The sequence below is a fragment of the Danio aesculapii genome, chromosome 17 (assembly GCF_903798145.1).
Source record: "Danio aesculapii chromosome 17, fDanAes4.1, whole genome shotgun sequence".
Lineage (NCBI taxonomy): Eukaryota > Metazoa > Chordata > Actinopteri > Cypriniformes > Danionidae > Danio > Danio aesculapii.
This window is the reverse complement of record NC_079451.1, coordinates 45,714,897-45,728,590: the sequence shown is the minus strand read 5'-3', so window position 1 is coordinate 45,728,590 and position 13,694 is coordinate 45,714,897. Positions and strand designations below refer to the sequence as shown.

At 35.4% G+C, this 13,694-nt stretch overlaps 1 protein-coding gene across 1 annotated transcript in view; it reads right to left on the bottom strand.

Annotated features, from left to right (window-relative positions):
- Window positions 1–13,694, bottom strand: part of grm1b (glutamate receptor, metabotropic 1b) — a 56,892-nt gene that overhangs the window by 20,179 nt on the left and 23,019 nt on the right. The gene's annotated exons all lie outside the window — the stretch shown is intronic.

Below are 13,694 nucleotides of genomic sequence, written 5' to 3'. Positions count from 1 at the left end.
ACATGCCTTGCGTGTAGTCGTGCATTTATACTTCTGCATGCGGTTTGTGTTACTGTGCAATAACACTTCGAAATTCTAGCTGGCAGTATGTTCCTCTGTGTCTTCATGGGTGTTTTGTTTTTTCTGAGCGCTACCTTATGCGGCGGGAACCGGCAAACGTGTATCAACTTTAATGCAACCCAGGCTCATTCTGAGAAAACGCAGTCCCGCAGATGTTTCTGGAGACCACGAAATACGTCCCAGGAGGTACGTATTTTTGCCGTTTTTTTTTTTTTGCGAATCCGCAAGAGGCCACTGTGTGGACATTTTCACTTCTCAAATGTCTCTCTCGAGTGCCGTTCGCACCCGCGCCCAATGCTGTTCTGGCGTAAACCCACCAGAGGCTGCTGTCATACGACTGTCTGTCCGACTGGGCGACCGGCCAATCGGCTGGCCGACCCACCCTCCTCCTTCCCTGAACCCAACCAATTTTACGTATTGACCCGCCCGCCTGCTTACTTCCCTAAACCCAACCAACAATTTACAAAAGCCGTCCAGAAAAAGAAAAGCCCTCATCTGATTTTTTACCACGTTTTCAGATTTTACCACATTCTCACCCTGTTATGAACTTGTTTACTTTATTTCATGGATTCTGTTTTTGTCTTACTTGATTTCTGGAACCGCTCTTTCCCGGACTCGAACCCAGTCGTCGTCGTGGTTAGCTCCTCTCTGCGTCTAAAGTCCGCTGACGTACAGGACAAGCTAACTGGACAAACTGGTTGCAGGGAAATCCCTCCACACGAAGGTAATCGGTCAGCCGGTAAGCGCTAAAAGGAACGGTGTCATACCGGCCCGTAGCGTTCGCTTAAAAAATTTTATGCAGCCATACGTACCTCCAGCTACATAATTCGCTTTCTCCAGAAACGTCTGCAGGACTATGTTTTCAGAATGAGCCTGGGTTGCTTTAATCATAAGGTAAACACACTACACAAGTTTCCATATGAAGCTCCTTCACAGGACTTGACACATGTAAACACTCGCTCCATCGGGCTCGTGGCTCTCAGCACCGGCCACACTCGTCACCAATACCAAACCGTTCAATCACAGAGCTTGCACTACACAGAGCTTGCACTACACATTGTTGCGACGTGTAGTTACATTTTTTGAGAGGTGAGTGTCAGCATCAGCATTGGCGTCAGTGCGAGGTGAAAGGTAACAGCGAGGGGTCTGCGACAGTGCGAAGGCTGCGTTGGAGCATACGCGTGCGCTTGACGAGTGCGCATACGTGTGCGCTTTTTTTACAGTGTATGAGAGTCAAAAACATATATGGGGTGCATTTTCACTGTCATACAAGACAAAAAACTATTTTTTGCTGCTTTTTCAAACTACTTATTAAAATGAGCTGAACCACCACAATTTTTGAGATTTTTTTGGACAACTTGTTTTATGTTCAATCATTTATATTTGTAAAAAACAATTAAGTTAAGTTAACTTAATCAATTTGAAGGACAATGAATGAATTTTGTGGAACCCTGCATTTTTTACAGTATGATTTTTCGTTTAATTTGTCATACTTCAAATATTTACTTGAAATATTTCATTTACTTTACTAATATTACCTTCACTTAATAAACAAAGGACGAATCAATATAACAGAAGTACACGGTACACTTAAAAACATGATGTTTGCTGTTTGTTCAAACTGCTTGTTTAAAACGAGCTGAAACAACACAATTCTCAAGGTTTTTTTTGGGGACAACTCAATTTTTTATGAAACTCAAAGTTTTATGTTCAATCAACTTAAATTTACAAAAACTATTAAAGTTAACCTAATTCCTTTATGTTGTCCCAACAAACATTGGGTCAAGTTAACTTGATTATTTAAAAATAAATAAATAAAACAGGCCGTTTTAAACAAATTTAAGTGGATTTAGCATAAAACAATTAAGTTGCCCCCCAAAAACTCAAGAAGTGTGTCCATTCATTCATTCATTCATTCATTCATTCATTCATTCTCCTTCGGCTTAGTCCCTTATTCATTAGGGGTCACCCCAGTGGAATGAACTGCCAACTATTCCATATGTTTTACGCATCGGATGCCCTTCTAGTCTCAACCCAGTACTGGGAAACACCCATACACTCATTCACACACAAATTCATCCACTATGGGCTATTTAGTTCATCCGGAGCGCCCGGAGGAAACCCACGCCAACACGGGGAGAACATGCAAACTCCACACAGAAATGCCAACTGGCCCAGCCGGGGCTCAAACCAGCCAGCGACCTTCTTACTGTAAAGCAACAGTGCTAACCACACTGCCGGTGATGCCCTTAAATGTTCAATTTAAATCGGCCAATTCCACTCAATTAGTTGTACAGCAGGACCCCATTGAAGATCATGTGACTGAAGCCCCCTGTGAAGACCATGATCTGCACATGTTCAGTTTTTGTCTCAGAATTATTCAAATATTTAACCTTTTTGGAACCACTATATAGCTGTTAAGTTTTGTTGTCCTTTGGTGGAACAGCCCTATTTATTGAAAATCTCCAACAAGTCTGACAAGTCATGGAGAAAAAAAGAATTTTCATAATTTCATTTTTTAAATAAATGGTACTATATCAAGATAAGTGTCCAAGAATGAAGATAAATCTTGACATTTTTACAATACAGTTCAGTAACAAGTTTAAAAAAAAAAGTGAAAGAATTGATTAAGCGACTCTATATTTTCTCAAACATCAAACGTAAAACTACATCACTGCTCACCACACACCAACTATAGGTGGAGTTTAGAGACAGTGATAGAGCCAATTCGGTGGATGGGGATGACTGGGAGGTCATGATCGGTAAGGGCCAATGAAGGGAATTTGGCCAGGATTCCAGGGTTACACTCCTACTCTTGACGAGAAGTGTCATGGGATTTTAAATGACCACAGATAGTCAGGACCTTTGCTTAACGTCTCATCCGAAAGACAATAGTGTAAATAGTGTTCAGTTTCTTGCACAGGATTTTGCTGAGGATCAGACCTCAATGTAGGAGCCACAGTTATTAATTTTGTGCTTCCTCTATCTGTTCTTTTGGACTCTCAATGTGAAAGCAACCATTGACTTATATATTGATGCAATTATGCATCACAAAGTATAAGAGATTCAGCTAATAATCTCCGGAAACACTTTACAATAAGGTTTTGTTAGTTAATTATGCTTATTGTATTTACTAATATAAACTAAGAATGAACAATATTTGTGCTGCTATTATTAATCATAGATCATTTACTAATGCATTATTAAAGAGGTGGTCCACCACGATATCATATTTTAAACTTTAGTTGATGTGTAATGTAGCTGTGTGAACATAAACAACATCTCTGAATGTAATCTCTCAAAATTCAATGCAAAGGGAGACATTGGCTTTTACAGAGTTAGCTTAGCAAAGCCTACAGCCAGTGCCGGCCCGTCCAACAGGCAATATAGGCGGTCGCCTAGGGCCCCGCATTTCTTGGAGGGCCCCCACAAACACTTCCTTTTGAATATTAACTGTGAACGTAAGCATGAGGATGAGCGATTACTTATAAATCATGAATAATGCACAAACCTCATTAAATGTGATACTATTTACAACAACGGTGAGAAAACCCCCCCTTCACATTTCAATAAAAGAATAGCTCTGTATAATTCATACATGATAAATAGCTGAAAACGATAATAAATACACAACAATAGTATGAATAAAAGCAGAAACTATTAGAAATAAACCCAGCAGCACCACACTCTATTTTGCATCATCTGCGATCGGATATTAGGTGAACTAAGGACGTGACGTATTCCCACACATACTCCACATCTCTTTCCAAATTGCTCACATTCGATATAAACCCGAAAAGTCTTAAGTAACATCACAAGTGTCGTTTCTATTTTTAATCGATCTTGAACGAATTTTAATTTGAAATGAAATGGCGTTTAAATGGCGTCTCCATTCCGGAGACAAAAGAAGGAAGAAAAGCAAGCTCAAAGTAAAGGTACAGTATGTTCTGCTATGCATAATACATTATTTAGTAGTACTTCACAATACTTTGCAATACTTGTAAACGTATTTGTTTAAATATGAGTAAATATGCTACAATTAATAAAAATGTATACACTTTAATATTAAAATTGTATTTGTTTTGTGCTTTCTTCTTGTGTTTTTACACATTTTTTTTCGCCTAGGGCCACTCAACCCTACGGGCCAGCACTGCCTACAGCAAAAAAAGCTTGGGGACTACAAAAAAATACATCCGGGTTAGTGAGATCATAAACCTACGCACACACCATGCGCAGTGAAGAGGCGTGGCCAGAGGCACTGTATTGTTATAGCAGAGAAAGCTAAAATGCCATCCAAACGCTGCTATTTCCACAGAGCTTCTTCTGTTTCTCTAATTGGGCTTCCAAACGAAGTGCTTACAGTTTAATTTTAAATATGCTCCAGAGAATTATATATATATATATATATATATATATATATATATATATATATATATATATATATATATATATATATATATATATATATATATATATATATATATATATATATAGCATTTGACAAAGGAGAACTTCCAGAATCTCTCCCAGTTCAGAGCTGGATTTCGCTATAAATAAATATATTAAGTGTTTCTTCATGTTAGTAAATACATTAACTATCATTAACCTTATGGTAAAGTGTTACCAAATTGTCTTTATTTTCCTACGCAAGAAAAAGCCACCCACATCTTATAAGGCCAAATTAACAGCAAATTTCCATTTTTGGGTGAATCGTCACTTTAAATATCTGTTAAACATTATCCGACAGCCTGCATTGGCCTAAGTTGCAAGCTGAAAAGTACAAATCTTTTCATTCAAGCAATATTTTTAAAAATAACGTGCGCTGAGAGTGAAACAAACCAAAAAAAAGAAGTGCATCAGGAAAGTAAACAGAGCCAATTTGATGATTTCATGTTGACTTCAGTAAATTGTTCAGTGATAAGACCAAAAAAAAAATCATTCACATTTCTGCAGCTAAACCGAAATAACAACATAAATTTAAAAAATCACTGTTGCAAAACCAGCCGATTTGAATATTATCACTCGATTAAATGGGCGTTATCAGTGGTTATCAGCTAATAGATATGGGGCAGTATGGGCCTTCTGCGTATACTGGTAGGCTCAGAAGGCTGTTATCATCCATCCACGTGGTTGATCAGCAATAGATCGCATATAGCTGTGGCCGGAAGTTAATGAAAATTATTTTAATTATTTATTACATTTCCCATTAATTATATTTTATTAAGGTCTACCCCTACCCCAAATGAATGAAAACCTGCTTCAGAGTGCTCTTGACCTCAGACTGGGGCGACGGTTCGTCTTCCAGCAGGACAAGAACCCAAAGCATACCGCCAATATATCAATGGAGTGGCTTCACAACAACTCAGTGAATGTCCTTGAGTGGCCCAGCCAGAGCCCAGACCTAAATACTATTGAACATCTCTGGAGAGATCTGAAAATGGCTGTACACACTCGCTTCCCATCCAACCTGAGAGAGCTTGAGAGGTACTGCAAAGAGGAATTGGCAAAATTCCCAAAGACAGGTGTGCCAAGCTTGTGGCATCATATTCAAAAAGACTTGAGGCTGTTATTGCTACCAAAGGTGCGTCAACAAAGTATTGAGCAAAGGTTGTGAATACTTATGTACATGTGATTCTTCAGATTTTTTATTTTTAATAAACTTGCAACAAATCTTTGTTTACATTGTCATTATGGGATATTGTGTGTAGAATTTTGAGGAAATAAATTAATTTAATCCATTTTGGAATAAGGCTGTAACATAAAAACATGTGGAAAAAGTGAAGCGCTATGAATACTTTACGGATGCACTGTATAAGTATAGCTGATTTACCACGTGGATGGATAATAACAGCCTTCTGAGCCTACCAGTAGGCGCAGAACGTCCCTACTGTCCCATACCTATCAGCTGATAACCACAGATAACGCTTATTCAATCCAATGATAACATTCGAATCGATTCGAAAAACCCCAGTGTAACAGCTGAGCAATCATATTTTCTAGACCCCGCTGTCATTTTCGAGCACTTGAAAGGGAACGATAGGGTGTCCAAAGACATTATTATTCCTATGCCAGAGGAAAGAGGACAGAACGTCTATTTTTCTGATGGACAGTGAATCAAAATGACGGCAGCGTTCAAAAGGAAGATCAAAGGGAATTCTAGCTGCCATGGCGAAGCATTTAATAAGTAACGGACATGATGGTGACATTATTATTAATTGAGCAAGGAAATTAATTATTCATCCGTGTTCTCATTCTTGCCCGTCTCCCTCATGAATCAGAATAAATGTGTCTGACAATTGCTGCATTAATTCAAAGGAACGGGCAACGTCAAGGGACACCCTATGGGATCGTTATCTGGTGATCAGTAACAAGCCAGCGGGAAGCAGTATCAGGCACCATAGCTGATAAATATGATGTGATTTCAAAGATGAACAACAGACTTTTAAAGAAAACTCTCATCATAACAGCATCTGTGAATTTAAAGGGCATTGCAGCAAGCAAAAGGGCAAAAGCTACTGTTAAACCAAGGCATGCGTTGCTGAAAATGCTGTCTTGGGTGATCCTTAACTTCCATTAAAAATAATAAAGCAGTGACACTTTGAAGAGAAACTGAAACATTAAAGAGATGTTTTATTAATGGCATATGCAGATTGTGAGCATTCGACAGTGTTTCTAGTGCTCTGGTTTCTACTAGATCCTTTTTGTATTTTTTTTAGTTATTTCTAAGGTTTGTTTACTTGCAAAAGAAATATTTAGGACTTAGCAAAGATATGATACTGTGCTATGATATCTCAACCCAAATATTAGATCAGATATTAAGAACAGGATTTTTTAACAATTTTTTTAGGAAGGGAACTTTATCTAATATATATATATATATATACACAGTTGTAGTCAGAATTATTAGCCCCCCCCCCCCCCCCCCCCTTGTTTGTTTTGCTCCCCAATTCCTGTTTAACAGAGAGGAACACATTTCTAAACATAATAGTTTTACTAACTCATTTAATAACTGATTCTCATGATGACAGTAAATAATATTTGACTAGATATTATTCAAGACACTTTCATACAGCTTACAGTGACATTTAAAGGCTCAACTGGGTAAATTAGGTTAACTAGGGTAATTAGGCAAGTTATTGTATAATGATGGTCTGTTCTATAGACTATCAAAAAAATATATAGCTTAATAGGGCTAATAATTTTATCCTTAAAATGGTTTCTAAAAATTTAAAACCGCTTTTATTCTAGCCAAAATAAAACAAATAAGACTTTCTCCAGAAAAAAAATTTTTATCAGACATACTGTGAAAATTTCCTTGCTCTGTTAAACATTCATTTGGGAAATAATTAAAAAAAGAAAAAATAGTTCAAAGGGGGGAGAATAATTCTGACTTCAACTGTGTGTGTATATATATATTCATTCATTAATTGTCTTTTCGGCTTAGTCCCTTTATTAATCTGGGGTCGCCACAGAGGAATGAACCGGCAACTTATCCAGCATATGTTTTACGCAGCGGATGCCCTTCTAGCTGCAACCCATCACTGGGAAACATCTATACACTACGGACAATTTAGCTTACTCAATTCACCTATACCACATGTCTTTGGACTGTGGGGGAAACCGGAGCACCCGGAGGAAACCCACGGGAACGCGGGGTGAACATGCAAACTCCACACAGAAATGCCAACTGACCCAGCCGAGGCTCGAACCAGCGACTTTCTTGCTGTGAGGCAATAGGACTACCTACTGCGTCACCGCGTCGTCCATATATATATATATATATATATATATATATATATATATATATATATATATATATATATATATAATTTTTTAACCCTTGTGTGCTGTTGGCGATGTTTTTATCTACTCTAGGTTGATTTTGAGTCTTAATTAATTATAATTCCTTACATTTATATAACGCTTTTCTGGACACTCAAAGCGCTCTACACATTGGGGGGAATCTCATCATCCACCACCAGTGTGCAGCATCCACCTGGATGACACGAAGGCAGCCATATTGCACCAGACCACACAACACACACCAGCTGATTGGTGGAGAGGAGGCAGAGTGATAAAGCCAATTGTGATTTGGGGATGATTAGGAGGCCATGATAGACAGAGGCCAGTGGGCAAATTTGGCCAGGATGCTGGGGTTAAACCCCTACTCTTTTTTAAAGGACATCCTGGGAAAAGACGGAGCTCACGGAGCAGTATAGAGTCCACGTCACCATACTGGGGCGTTAGGACCCACACAGACCGCAGGTTGAGCGCTCCCGCTGGTCTCACTAACACCATTTAATTTAGCCACAACTTTTTCTGTGTTTTAGCAAATGAAAACAATTTTGGCGACAAATCTTATTTTGACACATATTTTGGGGAAATGCTTTGATTTTTTTTATTTTTTTTAAACCTCAACAACACACTTTGGGCAAATTTACACTTCTATTATGTTGGTGGCTGCTTTTGCCCCATTGTCTTCCAAATTAATGACATTTTTTGGTTGCAAAGTCATGACAATTTATTATTATTAATATTATTGTTGGTGTTTTTTATCATGGACAGAATTTTTTTTTGTAGGTTTTATCGTCATTACGATAAGTATAGTTTTTTATCATGACAGATTTTTCAAAAATGTTTTATTATGAAGATAAGCCTAGTTTTTCATTATGAAGAATCTTTTTAATGTTTTATTATTACGATAGGTCTTTTTATCATATACAATTTTAAAATCTTTTGTTGTCATTATTATGATAGGTCTAGTCTTATTTTATGTTTTATCGTTATTATTACAATAAGTCTAGTTATTTGTCATGGACAATTTCTGTAGGTTTCATCATCAATATTATGATAATGATTTGTCTAGTTTTGTATCATGACAGACTTTATGTCTTATTATAATGACGAGCCTAGGTTTTTATCATAAATAGATAAAAAAAAGTTTAATCGTCATCATTACAATAAGTCTAGTTTTTTATCATGGAGAGATTTTTTTAAATGCTAAATCGTCATCATTACAATAAGTCTATTTTTTTTATCATGACAGAAATGTTTTATTTATTACAATATGTCTATAGTTTTTATTCATGGACAGAATAAAAAAAAGGTTATCATCGTTATTATGATAAGTCTATTTTTTTATGGGCAGAATATTTTTTGTAGGTTTTAATGTCATTATTACAATAAGACTAGTTTGTTATCATGACAGAATTGTTTTTATGTTTTATTATTACCATAAGTCTAGTTTTTTTATCATGGACAGACTTTTTTTGTTGGTTTTATAGTCATTATTACGATAAATCTAGTTTTTTTTAATCATAACAGGAATTATTTTTATGTTTTATTATTACAATAAGTCTAGTTTTTGATTATGGACTTTTTTTTAATGTTTTATCACCATTATTACAATAAGACTAGTTTGTTATCATGACAGAATTGTTTTTATGTTTTATTATTACAATAAGTCTAGTTTTTGATTATGGACTTTTTTAAAATGTTTTATCACCATTGTTACAAAAAGACTAGTGTTTTTATCATAGATGTATTTTTTTTTAAGGTTTTATTGTCATTATTACCATAAGTCTAGTTTTTTTGTATCATCGACACAATTTTATTTTGTAGTCGTTATTATAATAAGTCTAGTTTTTTTTATCATAGACAGAAATTTTTTTGTAGGTTTTATTGTCATTATTACCATAAGTGTACTTTTTTTATCATGACAGAATTTTAGTTTAGTTATCGTAGTTATCGTCATTATTATGACAAGTCTAGTTTTTTTGTATCATGGACACAATTTTAATTTGTAGTTATCATAATTATTATAATATATATTTTTTTATAATGGACAGAATTTTTTTGTAGGTTTTATTGTCATTATTACCATAAGTGTACTTTTTTATCATGACAGAATTTTATTTTGTAGTTATCGTCATTATTATGACAAGTCTAGTTTTTTTTAATCATAGACAGATTTATTTTAAAAGTTCAATTGTCATTATTACAATAAATCTAGCTTTTTTTAATCATGGACCTGATTAAAAGAAGAAAAAAAGAGGTACAATTTGTAATTTTTACTGTTGATCATCAGTTGCAGTGTTAAAAAGGCTTAGTTTCTTGCTTTTATGTGGAGTATTGAGTATTTGTGTGTGTGTGTGTGTGTGTGTGTGTGTGTGTGTGTGTGTGTGTGTGTGTGTGTGTGTGTGTGTGTGTGTGTGAGAGAGTATGTGTGTGAGAGAGAGAGACCTTTGCGTACTTCCCTTGATATGTCTAAGAAAATCAAAGCCCTTCAGCTCTCAGAACACAGTAAACATAGTAAGTGTATTTACGCCCACTATAATCACTATATAAACACTACAATCTGCTATTTTACTTTACAAAACTCCATACAAAAACCAGGAACTGTTTTGCCCAGGTCTGTCTAAAGGGTTAATGCTGCCAACTTATGTGATCAACAATAAAAATAACAAATTTGACCTCTTCCCAACAGGGAAAACCAGCAACAATCAAGAATGCATGATTATATGATGCCATGGCTTTGCAATAAAAACGTCATTATAATGGAAGTCAATTGGACAAAAAGTTGTATTAACATAACGAAAGGGTAGTCAATTTGAACAGTTTACAAAGGTTGAAAATATAGTCATCAAAGATGTTTCCTGTCACAATTATTGTTATCAAAAACCTCTGAAAACAACAAACATATTTCCGCCATAGTCACAGTATGACATCAATACAGTATTTATTTGTTAAAGTTGTGCATATTTAGCAGATGCATATAGTAAGTGAAGCCAAATTGACAGAAATAAGAAGCGTGACCTCTTCATTTCTTCTCTCTCAAGGCTGTGATTCATAATAGCACAAGCAACTAAAAATGTTCGGAGCTTAAAAAAAAGTTCCTCACAGGAACATGCAGCGAAGCCAACTGGCATGGGAGATCTAGTTATTGTTATTGGGATATAACGTTCAGCATATAGATGCACATTTCAATTGCTTTGGGGGGGGGAACATCCCAATAACTTCATATATTAGAGGTCAACCGATATACGGTGCTGCTTTGTGACCTTATTGACAATAACAGCAAACTTTAACATTTACTAGTAATCTGAACTCATACAAAGACACACTTTAACCAAACGCAAAATGCTTTGTGTTCTTGTATTATATCAGTCGACCTCTATTTATATTGCTGAAGTGAAGTGTCTTCACGAAAAATGTTCACTTACCATCTTGGAGTTCTAGACAAAGAAATAATAACAGAACAGCAGACTATGACTATTCCTCTGTGTGATTATTTCTAACAGTTTTCATTTTTGCCTTTATGTTCACGTTATAAAGCATCAAAATCATGTAAATGAACAATCACCGACTGCCTATAACAAAAAAGAAAACAATAAATAAATGATATAGCAAAGCAATGCTGTACAAAAATAAATCAATCAATAAAATAACGGACAACCTACTGTATATGAAAACAGCGTAAAACGAAAACAGATCAGATAATAAAGTGAGTGACATGCTTCCCTGTATTTACACTGGCATTTTTACATACGTTGTATACATGTAAAAGGCTGAGTAAAACAAGATGTGGCACTGCAATGCAGAAAAATAAAAGTCAGGTGTCGTTTTGACAACATGCTTAAAAGAGTGTCGTCTGAAACTAGTGCTGATGTTAAATATCAACCCAGCCAGACAGAAATGTGCCATAAAAAGAGTCCATTTACCTAGATCACCCTCTAGTCAGCGGAGAGAATGTGTTAAAGATACAAAAAGAGCAAGAAAACACACACAAATATGCCTTTCAATGATTATAAACCCAATAAATATGCATTTAATTTCTGTTTTTTGGGTAAACAACAGCTTCAACATGCAACATGGGTCATTCCTGTTCTGCCGTACTTAAATCAATAAAGGCTCATTGGGAAAATGTGCCCATTTTTGGGAACCGAGAAATATGCTTGTAGGTACATATGGCTGCATATTGCATGTAAAACGAACGCTATGGGGTGTTAATAACCTCCGTATGGATGGCTTTTCCAGACTGACTGATTTGCATTCTCATAAATGTATCCCTGGGCATATTATTCCAATGAGCCTGGGTTGACTTTAATCAAGTATTGAGCTGCTACTAAGTTTTAAGAAAGTGCATTAAACACTGGTCAAGTTTAGATGCTTTAATTACTAAAAACAATAGATAAGATAGGAAGAGATCGATAAAATGATTTTAATAAAGAGCTAAAGGGCTTTATTTCAACGATTTAAGTTCAAAATCTAAAGCGCATGGCGCAGACTAACTTAGGTCGTGTCCGAATACACTTTTGCTATTTTAAATATAGGCAAAACGGTTGTTGTGTCAGGCGCATGGTTTACAAGATTTGATTCTATTGTGTTAATGAGTTATAGGTGTGTTTTGTTTGTAACGTGCATTAAATCAGTCAGAGTCTCATCTCTTATTCCCTTTAAGATTCAGTTTTGTCATGCCATGGCACATTAACTATTCCGTTTGGTAAGCAAAAAACTGAACATTTCACTAGCTAGAAAAACAGCTGAAAATTATCTACTCAATCCATTGCTCACACTTACAAATGTGTCGTTTTCCATCCAAAATGATGTCACTGGGTTTTAGTCAGTTCATTTTAGACCAGAAAAGTCTCCAAAAGTAAAAATCGCTTAGTCTGACTGGTCAAAAACTCAAAATTTGATCTAAACTAGTAACTAAAAGCTCTGTAAATATTTATTCAAATGCAAAACCTGAAATAGCAATGTCCGTTCACACCAACTAGGGAAGACACAGCCTTGCATATGTTTACAAATTAGTTTATATAGAAATTGTGTGGCTACACAATATATTATAGACCACACGTGTAAAACTCAGGTCCTGGAGGGCCACAGCTCTGCATAGTTTAGCTTTAACCCCCATTAAACGCACCTTATCAAACTAATCGAGTTCTTCAGACTTGTTTTAAAATCTCCAGGTAAGTGTAGGGGTATGGACCTCCAGGAACTGAGATTGACACCTTTGTTATAGATTATGTACTTTATATTTTGCACCAACGTCATTTACATGGAAAATTTTAGTGGATTTTAAGAACTTCTGTTTCAGGTTTAACTAAATGCGTTCTTTGTAAAACAACTAAATTGTACTTCATTTTATATGAAATAAATGCTCAATAATTTAGATGTGACTACTTTAGTAACAAATTGGCATTCAAAATTACTAATATGTGAAAGAAAGAAAGAAAGAAAGAAAGAAAGAAAGAAAGAAAGAAAGAAAGAAAGAAAGAAAGAAAGAAAGACATTTACTTAAATAAAGTAAAAAAATAAATTATTAAATAAATATGACCTGCAATTAAGTTTTAACTAACAAAAACAATCTTAGACATTTCTTAAACAAACTCTATAAACCTGTTTAAAAACATTAAAATGAAAGAACAATAAAAGAAACTTGACAAATGTTAATAAAAGAAAAAGAATAAACAAAGTTCACTCAAATTACCTCGTCATTTATTCTATGTGGTTTTAAACCTTTATGAGTCTCACATAAGAAGATATTTTGAAGAATGCTGATTGCCCACTGACGTCAAGGGAAAAAATAATCATGCAATGCAAGTCAAAGGGTGCAGCTGTAGCATTTTTCT